Source organism: Syngnathoides biaculeatus, chromosome 7 (genome assembly GCF_019802595.1).
Source record: "Syngnathoides biaculeatus isolate LvHL_M chromosome 7, ASM1980259v1, whole genome shotgun sequence".
In the NCBI taxonomy this organism is placed as follows: Eukaryota; Metazoa; Chordata; class Actinopteri; order Syngnathiformes; family Syngnathidae; genus Syngnathoides; species Syngnathoides biaculeatus.
The window spans coordinates 15,553,062-15,578,527 of NC_084646.1; the positions used below are offsets into that span (position 1 = coordinate 15,553,062).

At 41.5% G+C, this 25,466-nt stretch overlaps 1 protein-coding gene across 1 annotated transcript in view; it reads right to left on the reverse strand.

Moving 5' to 3' along the window:
• pde4ba (phosphodiesterase 4B, cAMP-specific a) overlaps nucleotides 1–20,334 on the reverse strand; it is a 148,417-nt gene extending 128,083 nt beyond the window's left edge. The window contains exon 1 of the mRNA XM_061824515.1: nucleotides 19,961–20,334. The gene's annotated coding sequence lies outside the window, so the exon portion shown is untranslated. The remainder of the gene's footprint in view (nucleotides 1–19,960) is intronic.
• Between the last annotated feature and the right edge of the window lie 5,132 nt (nucleotides 20,335–25,466).

Genomic DNA, 25,466 nt, shown 5'->3' on the forward strand with positions numbered 1-25,466 from the left:
AAGAAATTTTACGTACGTGATTTTTCGTGCTCGACTGTGCAGATCTGCGAGTGCGGTGGCGAGCGGGCGCATACCCGCCTGACAAATCACAGTGACTGTATATATATATATATATATAATAGTTTTGTTTTTACATGGTTATTTATTTAAACATGTTGCACTGGCCGGAAAGCAAATAATGACTCGCACAGATGCAGTGTGGAGAACTATAACTGCCAACACACCTAATGCAGTGCTCCAGTGCACCGTGGTGCATTTTAAAATGCTGTGGGGTGGGAAACCGTGACAAGAGATGAGAATTAACTTCTTATTCTCTTCTCCTGCTTTGCCAACCACCTTTAGAATGACAGTAGAACAATGCAAGCAAACGTCACAAGGTCCCAAAACACAGAGAGAGAGAGAGAGTGGCCACAAATGGCCCACACGCCATAGTTTGGATAGCTGTGATCTACTGAAATGTTCTGGTTCTCTAGTCATTTTACACAGTGGTTGTACTTCAACACAATGCACCCATTATTTATTGGTAGAACATTTTGTCCTATCCATTTCATACGGAATTTTGTACACCTTTTTACCAGGCTGAGGAAAAAAGGTTATTGGTGGGCCACAGTTGGATCACAACACGTTCTCAAAGTGTATTGCCTTCCATTAAAAAAAAAAAAAAAAAAAAGATTTTCGGCAGTCAACCTTCAACTGTTATTTTCCTTTTAAAAAGTGTCATGCTGAAAATGCATAACAAAATCAAGATGCTAATTGACTTCATGTGGCAATTTTGTGTCAAACGGCGATATATCAATGTTAAAGATAAAACAAACTGCTAGTTTCATTCAAGGGGTCCATCCATTTTTTTTTTTATTTGAATAAAAAATGAGAGACAATGCAACCAAACAGCATTCAAGCCAGGGTTACAAATACAATACACACAAGTAATTAATTGATTTTTTTGGTCCAACAATGTCTATGATTTCAGTCAAAACTCTTGTATTTGGATATTGTATATGTAGAAAGAAATAAAACTCAAAGTGTGGCCTCAACACAGATTAGGGAATCGTTCACTAACGGGGTTTCGGGGGCTTGTAGCTTGCAAGGGCCTGTTTCTGTATCTCCACATCTTCAATTTAAGATTTTTAGTCACTTTTACAACATACTCCATTTTCCATAGTTAGGCTAATATATGAAATATTCTTGTTAGATATTGAGGTTTGCTTATTGCATAAAAATACTAATTAAAAAGCATGTGGTGAGGCAGAGAGTAATATGCCTCACTGAAGGGGGCGTACAAGACCCCACGGGTTCCATTGCTGGAGTTCTTCATGAAGACCGCAGCTGCAAGTTTGATTTTTATTTTTAAATCAATTGACATTTTGATAAGTGGTTAGCATATCTGCCTCACAGTTCTGATGAACGAGGTTCAAATCCAGCCTCGCATGTTCTCTTCATGCCTGCGAGGGATTTCTCTGCGTGCTCCGGTTTCCTCCCAATCCCCACAAACATGTATGGTAGGTTAATTGAAGACTTGAAATTGCCCATAGGTACGAATGTGAGTATGGAGTTCAAGGTACACATTGCCTCTTAGGCAGAGTCAGGTGGGATAAGCTCCAGCACACTCTGAACCCTAGTGAGGATAAGCAGTGTGGAAAATGGATGGATGGCTATATGCCACTTCTAAAGAGCAAGTAATATTTTCATTTTGCCATATATGTGGTTATTCCATTTTAGCAGTGCCATTACCCTTGTAAAAGAGACTTCAGTGTCACCGATTTATATTTTCAGGTCAAGTAAAAGTTTTGATTGATTGATTGTTTGATTGATTGTCAAATTATCTGAGTGTTAATAATTTTCTCCATAAATCAAACTGGCCCAATACGTTCTTCTTTACCTGGAACACTGTGTTTCATTTTCATTCATGTGGTTCCTAGAACGTGCACTCCACTCATCAGTTTGTTTTGTATATTCATTTTTTTACTTCTGGCCATCAATAACCTCACCCTCTGCAGATTGCCAACCCTTCCGCTCTCAGAGCTTCATCCTCCATCATTTCTGTCATTTATGCTGGTCAACGCCTTCTGCCGCTCGGCCTCCCGTCTTTGGAACTCACTACTTGACACGCACAGACTCATTCAACTACTTAGAGTCTTCAATTAACTTACCATGCATGTTTTGGGAATGTGGAAGGACCCACCAAGTGACAATGACAGCTAATACCACAACCTAAAAACATGCATTAATTGGAGAATCTAAATTGCCCTAGGTGTGAATGTGAGTGCGACTGTTTGTTTTTTCTGTGCCCCGCCTCTCGCCCCAAAATAGCTTGGTTAGGCTCCAGCACGCTCGCAACCCTCGTGAGGATGAATAGTACAGAAAATAGATTTGATGCATATATGCCATCGAGTTGTCATAAACAATAAGGTGATATTACTGTCCTTGCTCCCCTCACATTGCCAGATGTGATTTGGCTCGAGAGACCTGTGAAGAACAAACCATGGCAAAATGTGGCAGGCACCCTGTCACATGTCAGCTCCAGTCTGTGGTGCATTTCAAGGTCACATGCATCATTGGAGACTAAGTTGTGAATCAGTTTAATGGAGCGGAGATAACAAGCTCAGCCCACGCATCGTTTTGACTGACTGGCTCAGTGGGACACCTGGCAGATTGGAGAGGTTTTGATGAGGAGTGCCGAGGTTGTCGACTCATCTCTGACTTTAAATGGGCACATATTTGATTAATACTTTGCAACTACATACTTTATTATTATCAGCTTGTCCTGTTAACAAGGAATAATAAGTGCTATTATGCAATGAGGCATGGAAAAGGAGGAAAGGTGAAAACATTTGCAAGACACACTAAAAAGGAACGGTTTTGCAGATGATGGCCGCAAAACACTTTCTTCTCATCCTTTCTGGATTTTCCCAGTGCCCTTGCCATTAGTGCTAAAATGAGGCGATATGTTCCTCACAGCCCAACACCGTGCAGCCAGCAAACATTTGAACTGACAGATTTGCCATTGGCACTTGGTTTTCTACACTAGTGGTTCACAAACCTAGGGTCAGAGAACAAATTTGGTTGGAGCTCAATTTGCATTGCGACCTCCAGAATGAAATTCTGTCAACTTTGCTCATGTTTACTAAGTCTTTAATGTTCTGTATCATGGGTTTATGTACAGTACTTTTATGTTGAAGCAGTACCTTATGCATTTAAGTATGAGCTCTGGAGTAACAACAGTCTAGTGGGAGCTGTAGAGAATGTTCTGCTACCAGCATCATCCAGCAGCATGTTTAATTTGGCACTTGGTCAGCGATGGTCTGGGAAGTCGTACCCCAGGAGGGCCATGCAGACTACCAAGTGCTACTCAGCTATAGGCAGCGTTCCGTTAGGTAGTGGAATAAGATCTTCACATCCATTGTCAGACTATTATGGTGGTGTACTGGGCTTTGGGTTCCTTCTGGTATCACTATGCACCCCACATAGACCTGCTTCAGCAGTTCATGGATGAAGAAGGCATTTATACGCACCCGCTCCCGAGACCGGAATACAATCCGGCACCTCAGGGACATCATGTATGTTACACCGCAGAGTGTCCAGGAGGTGACAGACACCCTGACCCATGGTCTCAGCGGCGATCCCATCGAAGAACATCAGTTTTGTCATCAGGAGAATTCCCTGAGATTTTTGGGAGTGCATACAAGGATGTGGAGTTGGAGTCCATATTTACTACTGAGCCAGGGTGGCAGTAATCAGACTCCGCGTCATTCCGCCCGAAGAACCATCCAAATATTGAACATTAATTACAGCCACAGGTTCAAATCTGTATGGAAATATTCCTCCGTGTTCCCGATCAACCGTTACTGCTATGTCTTCATCAGATGAGGATAAAGCCAAGAAATCGGCACTAGGCATAAATGGTGTCCCATGTAATCGAGCCTTTGTTGTACACGTCACATTCGGGCATGTAGGTCATGTAACTCATGAAAATGGCAGCGCCCCTGAAAATTCGTAATTGTCAATAAAAATCTTCTCAAAACACTATTAAATGAGAAAGGATTTAACATCACATTGTCAAAATAGGGTACATGTTACATGACCTATTGGATACACTGTTAATGCAAAGCACTGGATTTCCCCCTTTAAAAACAAAAAGTGCAACATCTTAAAACCTACATATAAAATTCTGATTGAACAGATCAGAATTGGAAATCCCGCCCTGCAGTGTATTCGCCAAAGTCAGAACAACAAGTACGGTAAATCTTAAGTGGCACTTAATTTACAGATATTTCTACGAACGACGTGAGTATAGTCTGTGGTTCTGGACAGGTTTTGTCAAGTTAAATTTCATGTTCAGTAAATTATTTTCAATGTTTCGCAAGTGATCATTTCCATAGAGCTCAGACAGCAGGGAAAGTTAGCATCACATTGTGCTCTAGTTGGGATCTTACCATGAGCTCATCCATCAACGAAAATGTCACTAGACATACAGATAAGCCTCTCATGCATATGCGTACCCTTTGCTATTTCACTATTGTCAGTCAAGAGATCACTCACCCATGGTGTACATTTTCACGATACAATAGCTTCAAGTCTTCAGTGAAATGGAAAATAAAGCGATGAAATGTTTACATGGATATACAGAACTAGTTGAAAGTCTACACACACACACACACTTTTTCCGTCTATTGTATATTTATAAAGGAATGTTAGAATCGGAATAAAATAAGAGTTGTGTATTCCAATAGTTTTCTTCAGGAGAAATTTTAACATTCAGTGTATTTCACCAAGACCCTTATAAAGGGTAAATTATCAGCTGTTACGCATGAATAGGATGACCCGGTGAATCATACAGACGTGTAAACTATATGGGCAATCTTCAGCTAATAGCATCTTCAAGCCTCCCCCATTGTAAATGAGGAGAATGAACAAGGTCAAAACAGTGTATGAATGTATTTGTTTTTTCAGCAGTGTTTTGAGTTTCCCCAGTCTATACTGACCCAATAAATGTGAATAATTATCTTGTGTACTTTTCTTGAACAAATATATGTATTTAACTCGCCTGTGACCTACATTGTAAAGAAACAGGAGAAGAGAACTAAATATATTTTACAGCAGTTAACCTGGATGTATAGCTTTACAACTTTCTCGTCACCAAGGAAGGGTGTTCAACTGAGCAAAAGCTTTGTCTATTTAAAACAGCATCCTCCCTTCTCGTACAATTCGTATTCAACCCATCTAAATCTGAAGTCTAAATCTCAGGAGATCATAAAATGAGTTTTCTATTTTCTATTCACGTTTATGTTCTTGTAGAGACAACAACAACAACAAAAAACCTTCATTAGTCTCACAATCCTTTTCACCTGATCGAAAGCACAAGTGATGAAGGACAATGACATTAAAGACAGCTCTCCGTTTAAGTGTGTACTTGAGAGCAGAATCCTCAAACTTGTGAAGGGAGAATGGTTTAAAGAGATGTTTTTTTAATTTCTTGGATACAAATGGTTGGGTTTTATGAGTGCCTGTCCATGCACACTACCCTCTGCCATTTTGAGTATCTGGTCATGGCCTTCAGTCTCAACGACGCCCCTGCAATTTACCAGCGCCTTTTGAATGACTTCTTCCGAGACGTGCTCAACTGTTTCTTTTTTTTCTTTACCTAGATGAGATTCTTGTTTTTTTCCCCTCCCATTCTTTTGAGGAGCACGATCAGCAAGTGAGGCTGGTTCTGCAGGAGCTCCTGAAGAACAAGCTGTATGCCCATCTGGATGTATGTAAGTTCCATGTCCCAACTGTTAGCATCCTGGGCTACATCATTGCCAAAGGTCAACTCAAGCCTGACCCAATTAAGATCGAGGTAATCGCCAACTGGCCAATGCCTAGCCTGTGCAGACGTTAGAGTCCCGTGTCTTTTACTGCTGACTCAGTCTGGGAGAACAAAGTTATGATGTGGGAAATGGTGACTTCCCAGCCATGGTGTGGGCATTGGGTGGAGGGCTCGGAAATCCCCTTCCTCATTTGGATCGATCACAAGAACCTCTCGTAGTTAAACTCCACGTGACATCTCAACCACTGTCAAGACTTCTGGACTCCTCAGCAGGTGTAAGTTCTCACTGTCTCTTCCTTTTCGTGTCCTCGTATCACTGTGTATTTTGTCTCCTGGCCATTTCCATCTGAAGGTAATTCAGTTATTCTCAGTATTATTGATCAGTTCTCCAAGTCTGTCCATTATGTCCCCCTTTCCAAATTACATTTTGTCCTTAAAACAGCCATCTCATTAACCATGGATTCAATCTTCCAAGAATCCCGCAAGGCATTTTTTCAGACCTTGGTCCACAATTCTCCTCCCAGGTCTGGAGAGAAATTTGTTAAGTGGTGGGCATTGCAGCCAGCCTCTCCTCCGGTTACTATCCCCAGATCAAGGCCCAAATGAAACGTGCCATTGAGGATATGGAAGGTGCTTTACGCTCCCTCGCCTGCTCAGCAACAGGTATGTCACCCTTTATGGCAAGTTATGGGTTTAAATATTCCTTTGTCCCCTGAGCAGGAGGTGGAAGTGTCTGTCCCTGTGGTCAGGGATCATGGAAGAATTTAGCCCATCATGGAAACCGTGTGTATGTCTGCTCGGCAGAAATGAACAAGCAGCAGGCTGACCGTCACCAATCACCTGACCGGAAAATCAGGTCTGACAGATGGCGTGGCTGTCATAGTGAGTTCTTCCCTTGCAAACAGAGTCATGTAATCCTGCCCTTCGGTTAATGGGAACTTTCAAAATCTCAAAGATCGTCAACACTTCCTCTGTCTGTTGGAACCTGCTGGCTTCCATAAACATTCACCCAACATTCCATGTTCCCTTACTTAAGCCAGATTGCTCCAGTGTCCTCAACCTTCCAACCACTTCACCACCTGTCTTCTGGCTCATCGACGACCATCCTGCTTTCACGGTTTTCAGAATACTGGATGACCAGCCACGGGAGTGGGGATTCCTAAATTTGGTGGATTGGTAGGGTTATGGCCCTCAGGAGCTTCTGTGGATTTCCCGTCACTTGATCCTAGACCCCTCACTCATCCACTCCTCAGGGCCTGTAAAAATGTGTTGATGCCAGGAGCCATCCATTAAAGAGAGGGTTACTATGGTATCCATGCACAAGCTTGTTTTATTTTGGTGGGTTCATTTCCTGCCCCACACTGCTTGTCCGTGGAACTGCTACTAAGCTGTAATCAACTCAGTTTAGAAAGCCTGATCAATGAGCAGATGCTAGATGTTTCCTACTTCTACAAGTGGCACTTTAAATTACACGGTTGTGTCCAAGTGTCACCATTTTGTCAAGAGAATTTCTTGTTTGATTCCCTGTCTTCCTCCGCCAGTGCCTCTCAACTTCTCACCAGTGTCCTTCACCTGTCTAACTCTGCCTTTTCAAATCCCTTCCCTCCTCAACTGATCCAAGGACCCCCGCAGCACTCATCATTAGCGTTCCTGCCTCGCCCAGCAACTCACCCACTTGCTGCTTGCCCTGTGATGCTCTTGAACTCTGTTCACGTAACCTGCCATGATACATTAAACAAAACATCCACTCGAAAGTCTCCTCTTTACTTCTGGGTCTACAGCAATAAATTACAATCTCAAAACTCTTAAGACCATTTTGTGAAACAGTTATGTAGTTCAGCACAACACTAAAGGCTAACTTGGAAAAAGTAATATGTCTTCCAAAACCGTACAATCTAAATGGCCAGTGTCACCACAATGCCTAACACTTTTTCAGCCTAAACCTAACACTCTTGTTATGGCTCATTTCTTAAAAGGGATGTTCATTTACCAATCCACCTTGACCAGTTCAGCACAGCACCATTTGTCACTTGAAAAGCTCATATCGCTCTCAAAACAGATGGTGCAATACGTTGAAACTAAATTCTTTTTTCATCTAAATTGTCCGCGTACCCAAAATGCATCCCCACTTGGTGCGCTACAAGCACTGGATGTCAACATGTGTAAATGTTTTGTCTCTTTGGCAGAGCACCATAGAAATGGCACTCATGTCCATCTCTCAGTCTTAACCCAGGCTTCACTCACAATGGCTACTGTGTTTTTTTCTATGTAGCAGAACACAACAATGTGTAAAACAAAAAATAGGATTGTAGAATAAGAGGCTCCTCATATTGTACACACACACATGGTGACATTTGACAAAACAAAGCGTGGCATATTTGTCCGTCCTTAAACATGTCCCCATCCTTTCTGAAGATAAGCACGTATGCATGAAATTTTAAAAACACAGCCTCCATCGTTAGCAAATGATGATGTGTATATGATCATCCGACATGGGAGTCAATCAAACTGCAGTTGCTTCTTAATCCATTCCATTTGCATTGTGCCAGAAGGCTGGCGTTCTATTTCCAAACACATTGCTTCTTAACAAAAGTTGCAAATAAGTTTTGCTATATTTAATCCATCTTCACACCAAAATCAATTGGTACACAATTCAATAAAAAATATATAAAGTTAATGAAGCTGGAAAAAAATTATTATGATAATAATAATGAATTTATAAATTGTTAAATAAAGTTCAATTTAGATTGAAATTGCAAGGATGGATTTAATTCAGGGATCGGGAACCTATGACTCGTGAGCCATATCTGGCTCTTTTGATGTTGCATATGGCTCGCAGAGCGCTCATCACTACATATGGTGCAATATTATTTCTGTCACGTAGGCAACGCAAATGAGCAGAGTTTGTCCTAGTGCAGTTGCCGTAGTTGACAGTAGCAGACGATCTGCGCAGGCACAGAAGGGTCTGATGCAGAGCAGGTAGCGACAATTACTTGGGCAAACGATCACTCAAAGAAAAAGAAAAAGAAAAAGATGGGGAGTTGTACAGTTTTCGGGAAGACTGGACACTGGACGGCCATTCACAGATGGAGGAGTACGCCAAACGATTCGTGGTTGAAGTTGCCAATGAACTTTTTGACAACTTTTGCATAAAGACAAGATAAATGAAAAAAAGACCTGCTATTGTCGGCGAGAACTGGTCACCATCGTACCGTCATGATGGCAAATCAAGTTGAATTACGTTCACGATAAACGGATGGAAATCTCAACGCCAGCATCAAGGTTAATCTGACAACGTATGAAAGATTATAAAGCCATCAGCAAAACCAGGACCCACCAGAAGTCACATTAATGGTAAGAAGTGCTTTTGCCATTATTGGTTAGCAACATCATAACATCCATCCATCCATCCATCCATTTTCTTAGCCGCTCATCCTCACAAGGGTCGCAGGGAGTGCTGGAACCTCTCCCAGCTGTCAACAGGCGGGAGCCGGGTACACCCTGAACTTGGTTGCCAGCAAATCGCAGAGCAGATGGAGACAGACAACAGTCGCACTCACAATCACACCTTGGGGGAATTTAGAGAGTCCAATTAATGTTGCATGTTTTTTTAGGATGTGGGGGGAAACCGGAGTGCCTGGAGAAAACCCATGCAGACACAGGGAGAACATGCAAACTCCACACAGGCGGGTCCGGGATTGAACCCGGGACCTCAGAACTGTGAGGCCAACGCTGTTCCAGCTGACCCCACCATTCTGCCACATCATTACAATGTTATTTAAAAGAATTCAGAGACTTATTGTAACTGTAAAAGAGTTGGTTCTGCATAAATTGTCAAATACACCTGTATTTAGTTTTTCAAATACACATAGGTTTCCAGTTACGTCATCTTGTGTGTTAGACCAATCGGATAAATTAACAATAGAAAAATACTTCACGCTTCACCTATCACCTGTTTTCTTTGACCTCTATGACACACAAGGTGGTATAATTGGAAACCTATCCATTGCATGGCTCTTTTGAAATTACATTTTGGCATTTATGGAACTCTCAGCCTAAAAGGTTCCCGACCCCTGATTTAATTGAACATCCATCCATTAGTTTTGTATTTGCCCAGGTCCAGTAAGTCCACTGTATATTCAGTGTTTCAGCTCTATTTTGAGCCTTGCTCGGTATCTAATTTCAGCCGGTTCTCTCAAGAACCTTGCCTATTAGTCACGATCCAAAGTGTCTGACTATAGTTGAGGGTAGAAGGTAGATTCAGTATCACCGATAAATCCATCAACATAAAACTGACTGACACTGGACCATTGTTCGCTTATGTCACAAGTTCACAACCCATCATGTGTGAGTATAGTTGTGTAAAATCCAGCAAACTACATGGCATGTTCTTGCGTGCTGAAATATGGCTTCAGAATGGAGTGTTACGTCCAATTAAGTCCCAAATCGTGGCCCTGATGTGTGAACAACCTTGTAGTCCTTGTGATCAGAGAACTGTATGTTGTGTTGGAGCTAGGATGAATAAAGGTGAGCAGCAAATTATGAGTGAAGCAGACATTTAATTTAATATGTTTGTAGTGGGTGGCTGTCAATGCATACAGCAGTAATCTAATTGAATATTGATTTCTCACATACTGTATAACATCAGGTTGTATTGGAATGTTCCTGTTTACAGTGTTTCTGTTGCATTGGCTAAATGATTGAAACTCAGGTCCACTTGAACTTTATCATCACATTCAGAGCACAAGCAGAATTGTTATGATGCAAAAATGTGAACATTGTTTTCCACATTTCCCAGACCTTTAACAAGACTCTTAACACAGTTTCCACATCAAGTACTGTAATTGCATTGGATTTACTTTGCTAAACAGAAGCAAAATGTTCCATCTCAGCCAGTTGGGACTTACATTTTGTAACGATGATTCGTCGTAACACCCAAGTGAGGATCGGATCCAATCATGGAAAAAAGAGAGACAATCGAATACTTCTGAATGTGTGGTGGAGCAAGAGGTGTAGAAAGACAACCCAGTCTATGGCTTCCTGATGAAATTTGCATCAAAATTGTTGACCCTGTCATTTATCTTATTTCCTCAGTTCTGTTCAGTGTATTGAAACTACAGTCATTAATGAAATGGTACTTAATTACTGAAACTGGATATTAACTAACAAAATATATATACTATACACACACACACACATAGAGCTCGTGCACCTACGTCATCGAATCACATCATTGGCCGGAAGTGCCGGTCAAACAAACCATTCTTCAATGCTAAGTCGGTTGGAGACGACGCGAAAATACGTCTTATAGCACAATGCCCAGAGTTTTGTCCGATACTGTTAAACATTTAGAAGGTAATAATAAATGAAGGTACGTGGAAAAATGAGAGACACTTGGCATATAGGACCCAAGTCGATGTTTTCGCCGATAAGAAATTGAACTATTAACCCGCTTCCGCTTGTCTTGGACAAATGGATCTACACATGGATCTGGTGAGTAAGTCGTCGAGATTTACACGGAAGAGTTTGAAAGCGTAGAAAAGTTTGGACGTATACAAATACTTCATTGCTGGATGTGTTCTCAATCAAGAAGAAATCCCACATAGAGGATGGAGCCACTCAGATTTTTTCATTACAAATACCAATATTTAAATAAATGACCCCTGGTTTTACACAAACTCGCATTCGTTAACTATGATTGGAATATAACAAAAAGACAGCAAGTCGGCTCCTCCGTACACGAAGCGTGTTGCCGCGACACGTTAAACTCCGGTAAACTTCTCCGTGACAGACGTTTTTTTTTTTTTTTTTAAATATGCAATGTTCTCAAATGACTCCAATGCGTATTTAAAAAAAGAAAATAAACAGCTGGGATAGGCTTCCACTCCCGTACACAGAAGCATGTTGCGGCCACACATTGAACTTCGGTAAACCTCTGTGTGACCGACGGGTTACTTTCTTTTTTTTAAATACGCATTCGATTCATTTGAGAACAATATATATTGGAAAAAAAAAGTCTATCGGAGAGAGGTTTACCAAAGATTAACGTGTGGCTGCAACACGCTTCGTGCACGTTGGAGACAACTAGCTGTCGTTTGTTTGTTTTTTTTGTCGAATGAGCCCACTTGCCATTATAAACACTTCTTGGGAATTTGAGATTGAGAAGAATAATTCCTACCTGAAGTGAAGTGATCGTTACACAGTCGTGTGTATTTGTTTGGGCCCCATCCATCGTGTTTAATTGCCGAAAACCATCAATCTTTTCTGGTCTTTTCATCTGGTATTCCATAGAACGATCTCTTTGAATACCTGTCTCATCTGTTGTAACAACCAACAGCAAAACAAGTCTCCGTCTTGTGCATATATTCTGCTCCGGTTCAATGTCCCCCAAACTGTTGAGCAGCTCTTTTTGACCGGCAATATGGCACCGTGAAAATGGTGACGTCACGTGCACTAGCTCCAATTAGCCCTTGTTAACACCTACATTTAAACCTGCTTGATCCTGGAAAACCTTGCCAGATTATTGCAGCTTCTACCGCGGTACCACGGCTCACCTGTTGCAAATAAGCAACCTAATTCCTTGCAAGCGCTCTGACCCCCGTGTTTCTCCTAGTCCTCAAGTGTTCCCGCTGCGCTTCTCGTCAAGTGGACTCCCGGCCCCACGCCGTAGAGCCTGCCGCACGGCCCTGCTTCCATCACCCGCCAGCCCACCTCAATATAATTTCCTCTCCAAAAGTGGGTCGCTACAGTTTGGGAACCACTGGTCAAAGTGGTTGAGGATTTAGAAAGAGGGTGTAACCTCTAGTTAAAGATGAAGAAAGTTTATGAAAGTTTTGGGGCTATTTCTCACAATTTCTAACCTCGCCATTCTTGCTTTGACATGGAAAATGGATTTCCTTTTGCAGGGAACTGGAGGTACAAATTGCAACAGGCATGTGAAAAAACAGCTATGCTCCAACAACTGGCAAAAGAAAACAAACTTTAAAAAAAAAATATCCTAATAGCTTTCTATAACTTTAGATGGAATCTCAGCAGCAAAAACATGTGAAAGGTAACTAAAAATGAAAAGGAAATAATGTGATATTCATACACATACACACTCAAAGACACAAAAAATAGACACGGAGTTTAGGAGGAACATCTGGATTATTTTAAAAAACATCAGATGCTGTATGCATGCTGTAATTAAATATTACAAAATATATCTTATTTCAATAAACCATATCCAATGAAATATGACACAGATCAAATTAATCCCAACTCTAAAAAAAAAACAGAAGTCCTCCATTTACCATAAAATGTGCCCAGACTTTCAGTGATGCAATTACAGCTCCCTGGTAACCACTCAATCTGCAGTTATGGTCACAATTCTGTCAAAAATGAATGCGTGCGCACACATCTGTCTCTGCATTAAATGTCAATGTCACTTAGCCGGCAGAGCTTTAAGCATGACCAAGCAATTGTTCAATCAATCAGAGAAGTGAAAGGCCGCTTAAAAAGTCCAGTGATGATTATGCAGTGACAGCACGATGAGTACGGGATGAACACGGACATTTGATGCGTCTGTAATGACACAAAAACGTGTTCAGTCTCATCCAAGTGGTCACCTCATTCAGTCATTGTGGAAGAAAAACATTATAATTCGCAAGAAAAGACCAATTTCAATAATTAAAAAGGCTCGGAACTTGACTACCTCGGAGTAGCTACTTGGGCGTTTTCAATACATTAAAATTTACATTTTCAATTGTTAAGTTCTTATCAGTTAATGAACTTTTTGTGGGTCCTTAGTGTATGATGGATTTCTGCGGCGACACATAAGTCAGAAACTAAAGTACCGTAATTTCCGGCCTATAAGCCGCAACTTTTTTCACACACTTTCAACCCTGTGGTTTATGCGGTGATGCGGATAATTTGTGCATTTTTTCCAACGGCCGCAAGAGGGCACTCGAGCGGAAAATTTAAGAGTGACACCGGTGGAATATATGTTTCGAGGAAGTGACTTTTACCGGTCTGGCCATTAGCGCTGCGCGAGCGTATTGCTGCCGTGTCTCGGTGATTTTTACCAGTATGATTTTTTTTAATCGACCCTGTTAACGCGGCGGCTGCGCATCGGCGCTAACGTTAGCGTTAAACCCGCGAAATGTTTTTAAAAATGGATGGCTGTGGTGTATTTTGGCGATATTTGTGAACAAAATTCTGAAAAAAATTGAAAGTAAAATTTCTAAGTCCTGCCCAAAAAAAATTAATTGGGCAGAAGTTCCTCAAGGGCCAAGCCCAGATTTTTTTGCCCCCCATCCCCCTATCACTGCATGGCACAAAATTTTGTCATTAAAATATGCCATCTTCTCTCAAGACAAATGACGTAAGTGAACTATTCAGTAAAAAGACATCTAAAATTGTTCTTTTCCCCACATTATACATATTGTAGTATAGATATCGAATATACACGAAAATATATCCTAGAATTTCTACACCATACAGCAAAGCATGTTAAAGAAGTTGATCTGTAGTAATTACTATTAACGTTTGAGTCTCAAACTTGTGACGTCGCGTTGTACTGACCACTTGACCACATTGCTCACTATCTTAGATATAGATCTAGTAATACTAATAGTATAATCAGCTGCCTTTAATATATATATATATATATATATATATATATACACACACAGTATACACAGTCACTCACATTTGAAAAGTGTATGGGTGTGGTCAGTCATGCTCGCAGATAAAGTTGTGGGTGTGATTAGGAATGGCCTTAAAATAACTTACTGGATTAATATAACCTAACTGTAAATTAAAAACAAAATAAACATACATAACTAAAATAGAAAGCTAAAATATAAAACTCAGAAATGCTAATTTCCAATTTCAACAGATATTAGTAGAACGTGATATTAAACGCTATTCAAAAGTTGTCATCAATAAAAATTCTTGATCTGACAAAAACTTTATCTGAATAAAATTTAAATGCACTGGCCTGTCAAGGAATAAACACGAACGGTCTATACTCGCAATGTTTTGAAAATAAGGAAAGTTCAGGTCAACATAATCGGCGTTCGTGGCAACAAGCTAGCGATACATTGGAACAAACATTCCTATCGGCAATCGTGACGTATTGTTCGGGGGTGGGGGGGGCACGTACCACGTGACTGCCGTAAATAGGAGGCCGGCTTGCGAAAACGCACCTTTATGTGCATGCGCTCGACGTATTGGCCACACCTGAATCAAGCGACAAGGTGGATGATAGTCTGTTTTTTTTTTTGTTTTTTTTACGCCGTCACACTGCCCTCGATGGACGCAATGAGCACCCCTGGTGTAACTGAATTTCCTTTGACACAGCTCATGAAGTTGATGACTGTCGACGTAAATGCGGTTGCATTACGTTAAGCAGTTCTGAACATGCGCTTCGTACTTGCTCTGTGCATGCTCAGTACGGTTAACTTGCATTTCCTGTTTTCGGGTGAATACCGATTGTTTAGGAACGGGCGTGTTCAGTTAACAATGTTTATGAAATAAACACATAAATTAATGTCAAGACCACACAAAATAAGCGACGTCTTGAGAGAATGCGAGGGGAGGGGCATTACTCTTACAAGTGTTAGTGGCTAAACATGGCTACGCTTGTGAAAGCAAAACAACGAAGTCAAACGCATGTTTGTTCAATGTTGTCAACTAATATCCAGATTAATTTTAGGCAATTTTTCCTCAATTTTCCGGAGCAATTTTCATGAAAATTTAAAAATCCGGAGGACTTTCATCACTGTAAATATCTCGTGTTTCAATGTTGGTTTCAATGTGGGCACTTGCGGCTTTCACACAGGTGTGTCTTATGTGTGTACCAAATGGTATTTCCTTTACAAATGTACTGGTTGAGGCTTATAACCAGGTGCGCGCTGTCGGCCGGGAATTACGTGAGCGCTAACCAACACAAATGTACAAATATATTTACAATATCTGAGGTTCCCAATAAAGGATACCCTTAAAACAGGTTTTGCAATAATCGTTATAAGGTAGCATAGTAGAACACATCTGTTTTTCTGAACTAATGTATTCTGAAACCTGGCTGGCCAACAAGAGTTGACACACAATTTTGATCGCAAGAGATCATTAGACACACCTACACACAAATTGTGTGGAGGAGCCAACATTCATGATTAAACTTCATAAGCCTTGAGAGCCAAGAAGGGGTTTAATATACCCTGAAATGGATCATGGTCAAAGTTTGGATTTTAAATGAGGATGACGGCAGTATCTTACTCTACCACGTAAAATCATTGACCCAGCCAAATATTAGTTTTTAATCATCTTTCACAATCCTAACAAAAGTGTCTCTAGTGGCATCTTCGAGGCTCACACGAAAGCTATGAAAATATCCAGTCAAACTATTCAGCTCTAGTACTGTACCGATTTTTTTCCCCCTCCCTAAGTCACCAGTTGTATTAATGGTCTACGTCCCATAATGTCCAGGCTAAATTCCTAGTGCAGTCCGTTAAGCTTGAACCCTAACAGCTCCTATTAAGAGTCATAGTCCTTGTGTGTAATTAGCAAAAATATTGGTTTTCATTTCTCAATACGACCTCACTTAGTAATATTCTTACAAAAAAAAATAAAAATCAACAAACCATCATCAAAAATAGGCAAACAAGTCCAAACTATGAGGGCTGAACTGAGCCTCTTAGTAGCATATTCCGATAATCCGTATTGCAATTAAAATGAAAGGATCATGTGACTATCCCAAGGGCAGGTGTTGGACAGAAGAAAAAAAATCCTGTGTAACATAACATTTGAGATTGGAATAGAACTTTTGAAAAAAAAAGTGGAAAAAAAGAGAATAAATGGAGAAATGAGGACTGAAAATATTGAAAGCATTGAAATTGGCTTGTGACTCAAAATGTCTTGAGAAAAAAAAAATGCTAATTCACTGCCTCAATAACAACAACTCGCGACTCATTTTAAGTGTTTGGACTTTGAGCAAATTGTCAACAGACTTTTAAATGAAAGGTACTCGTGAAAAAAATAAATCAATATAGTGACAAACATGCACAGGTTAATCACTTTGCAACTTTCATTTCGAGAGCTTTCGTTTTGGGAATTTATTTACGTCATTTATTTGATTGAGGGTGTTGTTGCCTTAAGGTATTTTCTGAAAACGATTCTTTCACAAAGATTACCATCTGAAATTTAATATACAATTAGCACCGATTCATCCATCAATTTTCTTCGGGTCACGGGAGTGCTAGAGCCTATCCCAGCTGTGTAGATGCAGGAGGCGGGGTACACCCTGAACTGGGTCACCACAGTACAATTATCAGAGTATTATTATTTTTATATATACTACATTGGACTAAGTAAAGGTGGCATGATGGATCAGCTGGTAAAGCGTTGGCCTCACAGTTCTGAGATCCCGGCCCCGCCTGTGTGGAGTTTGTATATTCTCCCCGTGCCTGCGTGGGTTTCCTCCAGGTACTTCAATTTCCTCCCACATCCCAAAAACATGCAACGTTAATTGGACATTCTAAATTGCCCCTAGGTGTGCAATGACGCCTCAGCCAATCAGCGCAGCGTGCATGCGTCACATGATCTGTATTGTGGTACCCAATGGCTTTTAAGTAGATTTTACTCCATTTTTCTTGGTAACACTTTTTCCTGTTGTCAAATAGGCCAGTGTGGAGTTTGCATGTTCTCCCCGTGCCTGCGGGGGTTTCCTCCGGGCACTCCAGTTTCCTCCTACATTCCATAAACATGCAACATTAATTGGACAACCTAAAATTGCCCCTAGGTATGATTGTGAGTGCGGCTGTTTGTCTCGATGTGCCCTGCGATCGGCTGGCAACCAGTTCAGGGTGTGCCCCGCCTCCTGCCCGTTGACAGCTGGGATAGGCTCCAGCACTCCCCGCGATCCTCGTGAGGATTAGCGGCAAAGAAAATGGATGGATGGATGGATGGATGGATGGATGGATGGATGGATGGATGGATGGATGGACAGTGTAAAACAAAAATCCCACAATGCAGTGCAAAGTAGTTAATTATTGCAAAATCACATTAAAGTATCTTACTGTTAAGTATGCGGAAAATAACTATGATTTACAGGAAAATCTAACAGTGCAGAAGTTCAAACATTTTGGGAAAATTTGCCTATTCTATTCAAAGACCAATCGGAAAAAAACTGTATAATTTCACCCATAGCGGATCAAAGTAATTTTGTCAAAGCACCATTCCTAGTTTCAAAAACAATGTAATGTTTGTCCATGCCAGCAGGACACTGTAGGACCTGATATCCAAGGTACTATCGTCAGTGCAGCAACCTGGTTGATTGCATGGTGAGTAAGAATTTAACTTGACAAATTTGGCCAATCATTGTTCAGGACTTTTAATCAGGGAGCATAAGTCTACAGTAGCTGATCCAAACGCAAACATCTGAGAGAAGAGCAGAATGTGTGAGCATCGTTTGGCCGGTGATTTCATATCCGCCGAGTCCACCTTGACATCCTAAAACAGGTAATTACTTTCGTGCTGCGTGACCATATTTACCGTCACTGTTCACAGCTTCAGTTGGTTCAAACAGAGGAGGAATGATGGACGGTGAGGGTAGAGAGGCTGGGAGGGCAAAAACAAATGTACACGGAGAAAAAGATGGATGGACGGACTGAAGTAGGGCACATCCTGTATTTATATAGCCGAGTGCATAAGTGTTGATTTTACAATTCACACTGAGTACAAAATCAGCCACAAAAAAAGAATGACTGCTGCCAGTAAATTACTTGTCTGTACACAACAGAACTGCGCAGGTTGTCACTAAATTACACACAAACCACAGTCAGGTTTTCATGACACACAAGAATTGAGCTATCCCATTTTCTGGGTTTGGTCACACGATGTTCTGCATATAGCAGGGTATTAACAAAAATTGAATTTAAAATCAGAAGTCTTGGAAAATAGTGCCCATGAAAATACAGGATATAAGAATATTGCTATTTATTAAATAATATTAACAATGGATTTTGTGAAAAGAAATCTATGGAGTAACTGGAAAGTGTGAAGGCAAATTGCGAATTTGGGGCACATTTTTTGCCAAATGGCTGCGAGCCTAGTGAGGATAAGCTCTACAGAGGATGGATGGATGAAAAGAACAATTTTCATCCATCCATCCATTTTTCCTAGCTGGTCGCGGGGAGTACTGGAGCCTATTCCAGCTGTCAACGGGCAGGAGGCGGGGTACACCCTGAACTGGTCGACAGCCAATCGCAGGGCACATCGAGACAAACAGCCGCACTCACAATCACACCTAGGGGGAATTTGAGTACCCAATTAATGTTGCATGCTTTTGGGATTTGGTAGGAAACCGGAGTGCCCGGAGGAAACCCACACAGGCACGAGGAGAACATGCAAACTCCACACAGGCAGGTCTGGGATTGAACCCGGGACCTCAGAAATGTGATGACAACGCTTTACCAGCTGATCCACCGTGCAGCCAAAGAACAATTTCAATTTAAAAAAAAAAAAAAAAAGTACTTACAATTTATTTGCTTTAATGTGCCACAAAAGCATAATGTGGCAGGCTGGATCTGGCCACAGGCTTTGAGTTTCACACCTGTGTCTTTATGTAAACACATTCAAAATAAATCTGATTGTATTTTCTATATTACATCCCATAAGAGACATTTGGTAATCCACGTTACTCCATAAGATGTTTTACTTTGTGTCCAATTGTGTTCCTAAGCTAAATCAAGGTTATGAGTCCCCCACACCCTGAAAAAAGAGCAGTAGTACATAGTCCAGCAGTAGTGCTTGATGGCCTTATAACAAGCCCTTGTACACCTACATGGCCGGGCAGAATTGGTACTTTTTGCCCAAACAAAAATTTGCAACAAAATGTTCAATCATTGCACAATATGTACGATAATTCAATGTAAAAAGCCTCACATTGACAGTGCTCCGTTTGGCAGTAAACAATATTGGACAATGTGCAGCAGCAGCAGCAGCAGCAGCGCTGCAGCTCAATTATCGCTTAAAACACACACACAAACGTCAAGATTTCCGTTCCAGTTTTCCCATCGTTTGCATTTGTAAAGGTGGAACTATTCAAGGAAGAAAAAGTGCACGCAGTTTGATCAGCGGAAACGATGAAGCGACTCTTGCTTGTCCTACCTCACTTGAGCCTCCTCCACACGTGGGGGGACAAAGGGAATCCCGGAGCCTCTGACGCGTTGTTTTCACACGACCGGGACCATCTTTGGTATCTGTCAACTACACCATACGTGTCCTTGAGCCTTGCGATTCGCTCGGAGTCTGCCGTCGTCTGCTGGGATAAGTCAGTCTTTGTACTTATCAGCTCCCGACCGCGGCGAGCTGATCCGGACTCTTCACTTCATTTGACACCAATAGTCCGCAAAACGGCGCAAAAGACGAACTGGGGTCTCTCCCTGGCCAAAAGTTGTCCTGTGCAAGCACGGAGCTCCATCGGTGTGAGTTCGTGGGTCGGTGTTCCCTTCTGTCCCGTATTTCCCCCCCCCCCCCTCTCCCCCTCCCCTCTCCTCCTCCGCTGCGTGGACCAATTGAGAGGCTTCAAGAAGGAAGCAAAAACCACAGCTTGGTTGGACTAGATGGCATCTGTCAGTTGCCGTGCCTGTGTGTTGTTAAACAATAAAAATAATAAACGCATTACAATGTAAAGCAGTTGATGGTTAGATGAGCCAAATATTGTATACAAGTAAGAGTCCTGTTACTATGGAATAAAAAAAAAAGGTATTTTGTGTCCAATTGAGACACCAAACCGATGGTGCTAATGTTGCCATATCCACTGCCAACCAATAGAAACATTTGTAATGTGGACTGAAATACCCACGTTTGGGGTAGGGCCTGGGGTCACAATTTAAGAGCTGCACGATAAAGTTCTTTGTTTTTGCAGTCTAAAATGAGCACAGTCTCAAAAGGAGTCATTTTGATTGGCTCGAAGTGTCCTCTGTAGTCACGTGACTGTCTGCCTCATCTGATTGTTGAATTAACGCCTTTTAATTGGCGCACGGACACCCTATGGCAAGTCCAAGATGGAATCTAAAAATTGAAAAAATGACTAAATAAAGGCAGTGACGGCCTGTCGGTCATTGTAAATGAGTAAACATATCGGTCCTTCTTCACATAAATACTAAAGTGAAAGTACAGTGCATTTAAAGTACTCTCATAAGTACAATTTATGGAAAATGTTACTTGAGTAAATTTAATGGAGTAAATGCAGCCACCTGTAAAAACATGATAACCAGTGGCAGCTGGTGAAATTATGGAGGAAACCAGTAATACCCAAAGAAAGCAAGAACAACAAATGCCGCACAGGAAAGCCAAGGGCCTGGATTTGGACCCACAACCTCTGAAAACAACTCTTTCATCTTTGAAGAATCAAGAATGAATTCTGTGCGGAAGTCAGGTATGGTGGAAAAATATGTTAAAATAGTACAGGACATGCATGAGGGTAGTAGAACAGCGGTGAGATGTGTCGTTGGTGTGTCAGAAGAATTTAAGGTGGAGGTGGGACTGCATCAGGGTTCCACGACGAGCCCCCTCCTGTTTGCAGTAGTAATGGATAGGCTGACAGAGGAGATTAGACTGGAATCCCCTTGGACCATGACATTCGCAGATGATATTGTGATATGCAGTGAAAGCAGGGAGCATGCAGAGGAACAACTAGAAAGATGGAGACATGCACTGTGCAAGTGTGAAAGGAGAGGAATGAAGATTAGCTGAAGTAAAACAGAATATATGTGCGTGAATGAGAAAAGTGGAGGGGGAAGAGCGAGGCTACAGGGAGAAGAGACAGCGAGCGTGGACGACTTCAACGTCAACAATCCAGAGCAATGGTGAGTGTGGTAAGGAAGTGAAGAAACAGGTCCAAGTGGGATGGAACAGTTGGTGGAAGGTGTCTGGTGTTCTATGTGACAGAAGAGAGAAGATGAAGGGCAAAGTTTGTAAAACAGTGGTGAGGCCGGCTATGATGTACGGACGAGAGACGGTGGCTCTGAAGAGGTAACAGGAAGCAGAAGTTGAGGTAGGAGAAATGAAGATGTTCAGGTTTTCGCTCGGAGTGAACAGGTTGGATAGGATTAGAAATGAGCTCATTAGAGGGACAGCCAAAGTTGGATGTTTTGGAGACAAGTTTAGAGAGGAGACTTCGAGGGTTTGGACATCTCCAGAGGTGAGAGAGACAGTGGGTGTTAGAGAGGAAGATGCACGAGATAGGCTTAGATGGAAAATGATGACACGCTGTGGCGACCCCCAAACGGGACAGGCTGACAGCAAAAGAAAAAGATATCATCCGTGTTGTGTGATGAATAGGAAGCACGCACACGTAACGTTTTCCTCACCATGTGTGGCTTTTCCCATTTCCCCAAATAATCGTTTAAGATGTTAAATCTGCCTGAAATCACATTCACGACAGGCTTCCGGGAACAAAAGGGATAGACATCAAAGCTGTTGGAGGCTTCATCACCGGCCGTCTTCTTTTCCTTGCAAATATCCTATTTTGGGGACCTAAAATCGTTGATATCACGCTCAAATTTTGTCGCGACTGGCTGGTATTTTAGTCACTGTTCATGTGATCATTGGATGCTTGGCATGCCAATCGTGGCCATTATTGGAAGCTAGAGTGAGTCATAAAACAATCTTCAAAGAGTTGTTATTGGCTGTAGTGAAAAGGTTCCATTTGGAGTACAGCTACAGTACTTAGTTTTTTGCAAATATACAATTTGTCTAAAGGCCATCAAAGTAGTTAAGAAACTTTAAATGTCATCAAATGACAGGACGGCCTCACTGCTGCATTATCAAAAAAGCTTTTATTCCATTCAATAATAAGGTCAAAAGCCCACAGAAATTGGTCGTTATCAAAATTCACAAAGAATAAAAAAAATATTACAGTGACATTTAATAACACCCCATCATATATCACAATAGACGTAAACACGGTTGCAATGATCTGTTGAAATATTATGTGGGAATGATACAATAGCATGCAACTGTGCAATTTTATAGTCTCTAGATAGTTTTTCAGTGGAAGAACAACATTTCAGCCCTTTTACTGGAGGGTATATTACATATAAATCACAAGAAAAATGTTTTCACAACGTGCCGTTGGTGGCCTAATTCATCAATAGACGGACATTTTCGGTCATTTCTCATCCCTGGAATGAACACAAAAGGGGGACGAGGTTTCTCTCTCACGCCCGGAGTATTCGCACGCGATGTACTTCAGAACCAGCTATCAACTCAATAACTCTGGGGGGGAAATATGGCATAATTTACAAATTCAAATCTGCCTCCTTCAACTGTGCTTAACTTAGTAAATTCCCATGCCGCAGAAATTCTCTTACTGGTCTGCATAAATCAACATAGTGAAGAATAATTTGGAAAAAAGAGCAACAACCTTCTCGCTAAATTATATTCATGGATGTCTCTTGTCGTTTTCACATCTCCCACAGTAAATGGGAGTAAAGTGGATAGATTGGACATGAGCATAGCTCATATTACACGTGTCATGGAAACAGTGAGTCCCTGCAAGCTGTTGTTAAAAAGTTTCATCGGCTTACCGTGTCCAACAGTGGACAAAATAAAGGCTGGCGGCCCCGGTTTGACTCGATTTAAGAATGAAGAATCACGTCCTTAAGTCGTACATAAATCTAATAAGTTCTTTGACATTTTTTTCATCTTTTATAGAAATCTCTCAACCAGGCAACAAGTGAACACGCCGGCAAGTTTCTCTGGAGGAAGGATTTGGAAAGGGTACTCTCTTTAGAAGAAAAAATAAATACAAATGGAAACCAAAACCAACATCATGGGGTAACAAACGGTGGACGACCTGAGCACACGTCACGTTATGAGACAAGAACTTGCATGTGACTTGAGTTTGGGACGTTAAACATTGTGAGTGGTGTCGGGTATTGTTGGCAGAACCATTTACGATCCCGTTCAACATGATATTGACTTGTTTGGGAAAAAAAATAAAACAAACGATGGTTTCATTAGGGCAGCACGGTGTATCAGCTGGTAAAGCATTGGAAAGCATCCGAGGTCCCGGGTTCAATGCTGGACCTGCCTGTGTGGAGTTTACACTCCGGTTCCCTCCCACATCCCAAAAACACGCAACATTAATGGGACACCCTAAATTGCTCCTAGGTGTGATTATGAGAGCGGCTGTTTATCTCTATGTGCCCTGCGATTGGCTGGCAACCAGTTCAGGGTGTACCCTGCCTCCCTGACAGCTGGGATAGGCTCAAGCACTCCGTGCGATCCTTGTGGGGATAAGCGGCTAAGAAAATGGATGGATGGATTTAAGAATCACATCCTAAACTAGCAATCTCAATGGTAAATCATTAGCTAAATGCATTACTTTAGCAGGAATATTTATGACTGCCATGGCTGACTTCTATCAATTATCATATCCCCCTCCCCATTTTTTGCTCTGTCTATAGAGATCTAAAGTATACAGTGATACTGTGACTTAAAAAAAGAGAAGCACCTTGAAATGAAAGCGCCCGAGGTGTGTTTTCTTGTTGTCTCATTGAAACAGTGAGAAATTGCAGTCTTCTTTCCACCTCCGGGTTCACAAAACACTCACGTACGCACGTTGGCTCACACACGCTCGCCGTGTGTGCGAAGTCGTAGCAATTTCAACCAAACTGCCTCGATGCTTTCATACATTTTTTTCCCTCTGGAAATCATATTTTATCATCCCTGCATTAATCATATCAGATATCAACGCTACATGGAGATATTACTGCGCATATTTGAATATCAGTTGTACCAGAACGTAGGTGAGAGTCACCCAGTTGAAGGGCCTCCATTTTGACACAATGGGACAAATGTGAAATGTTGACTTTTCTGCGCCCCGTATGATCACCTAGTTTCTCTTTCACCTTGGCATGATCGACATTCTCCCCCAATTGAAACCAAATTCTCTTGGCTAATGAAGAGATCCAGGTCTAAAAATTAAGCCCAGTATGAATCGGGGGCCATGAATAACGAGCCCTTCCAACATTCACAGAATCCACTAAATGACATTTTTGACATCTGTGCTCACATACATAGCCAGTAAAATGACGAGATGGGTTTTTGTTTCATCTTAATTTTGTGTTTGCCTACGATTGTGCTCACGTTACCTTTGCGTCTCTGTGTGGAATAAGATAAGCTATCCTTTATGTCACACAATGGGGACATTTCCATAGAAAGCGCCTTCCAGTTGGCAAGACAGCCGTTATTTGATATTGAGGTTCAAGCGACTCGACGGTGATTAACAAGGGCCTCATGTGTGAACGCACACACCAAAACAGGCGTATACACACAGAAATCAGCACAAAATGGAGTTCAGCATCTCAAGCCCAAGTGGCAGCACACTTTTTTGTTCAATCTACATGAAACGGTCCAAGCTCAAACGTAGTATACATGAATAAAACGAAAACAAGGTCATTATCCTCCATTTTTCTTCAGACAAATCATTCCCTGCTCGTTTCCATCATCACGCTGACAATGACGACTGACTTTTAGCTCTCAAGTGTGAAATGTATTTACCATCTGCGGCCACATACGTGATGAGAGAATCTCCATCTGCATTGAGAAACATGTTTACAATTTCAAGGCAAAAAAAGAAAAAAAAATGTCCTCCCTCGAAGTG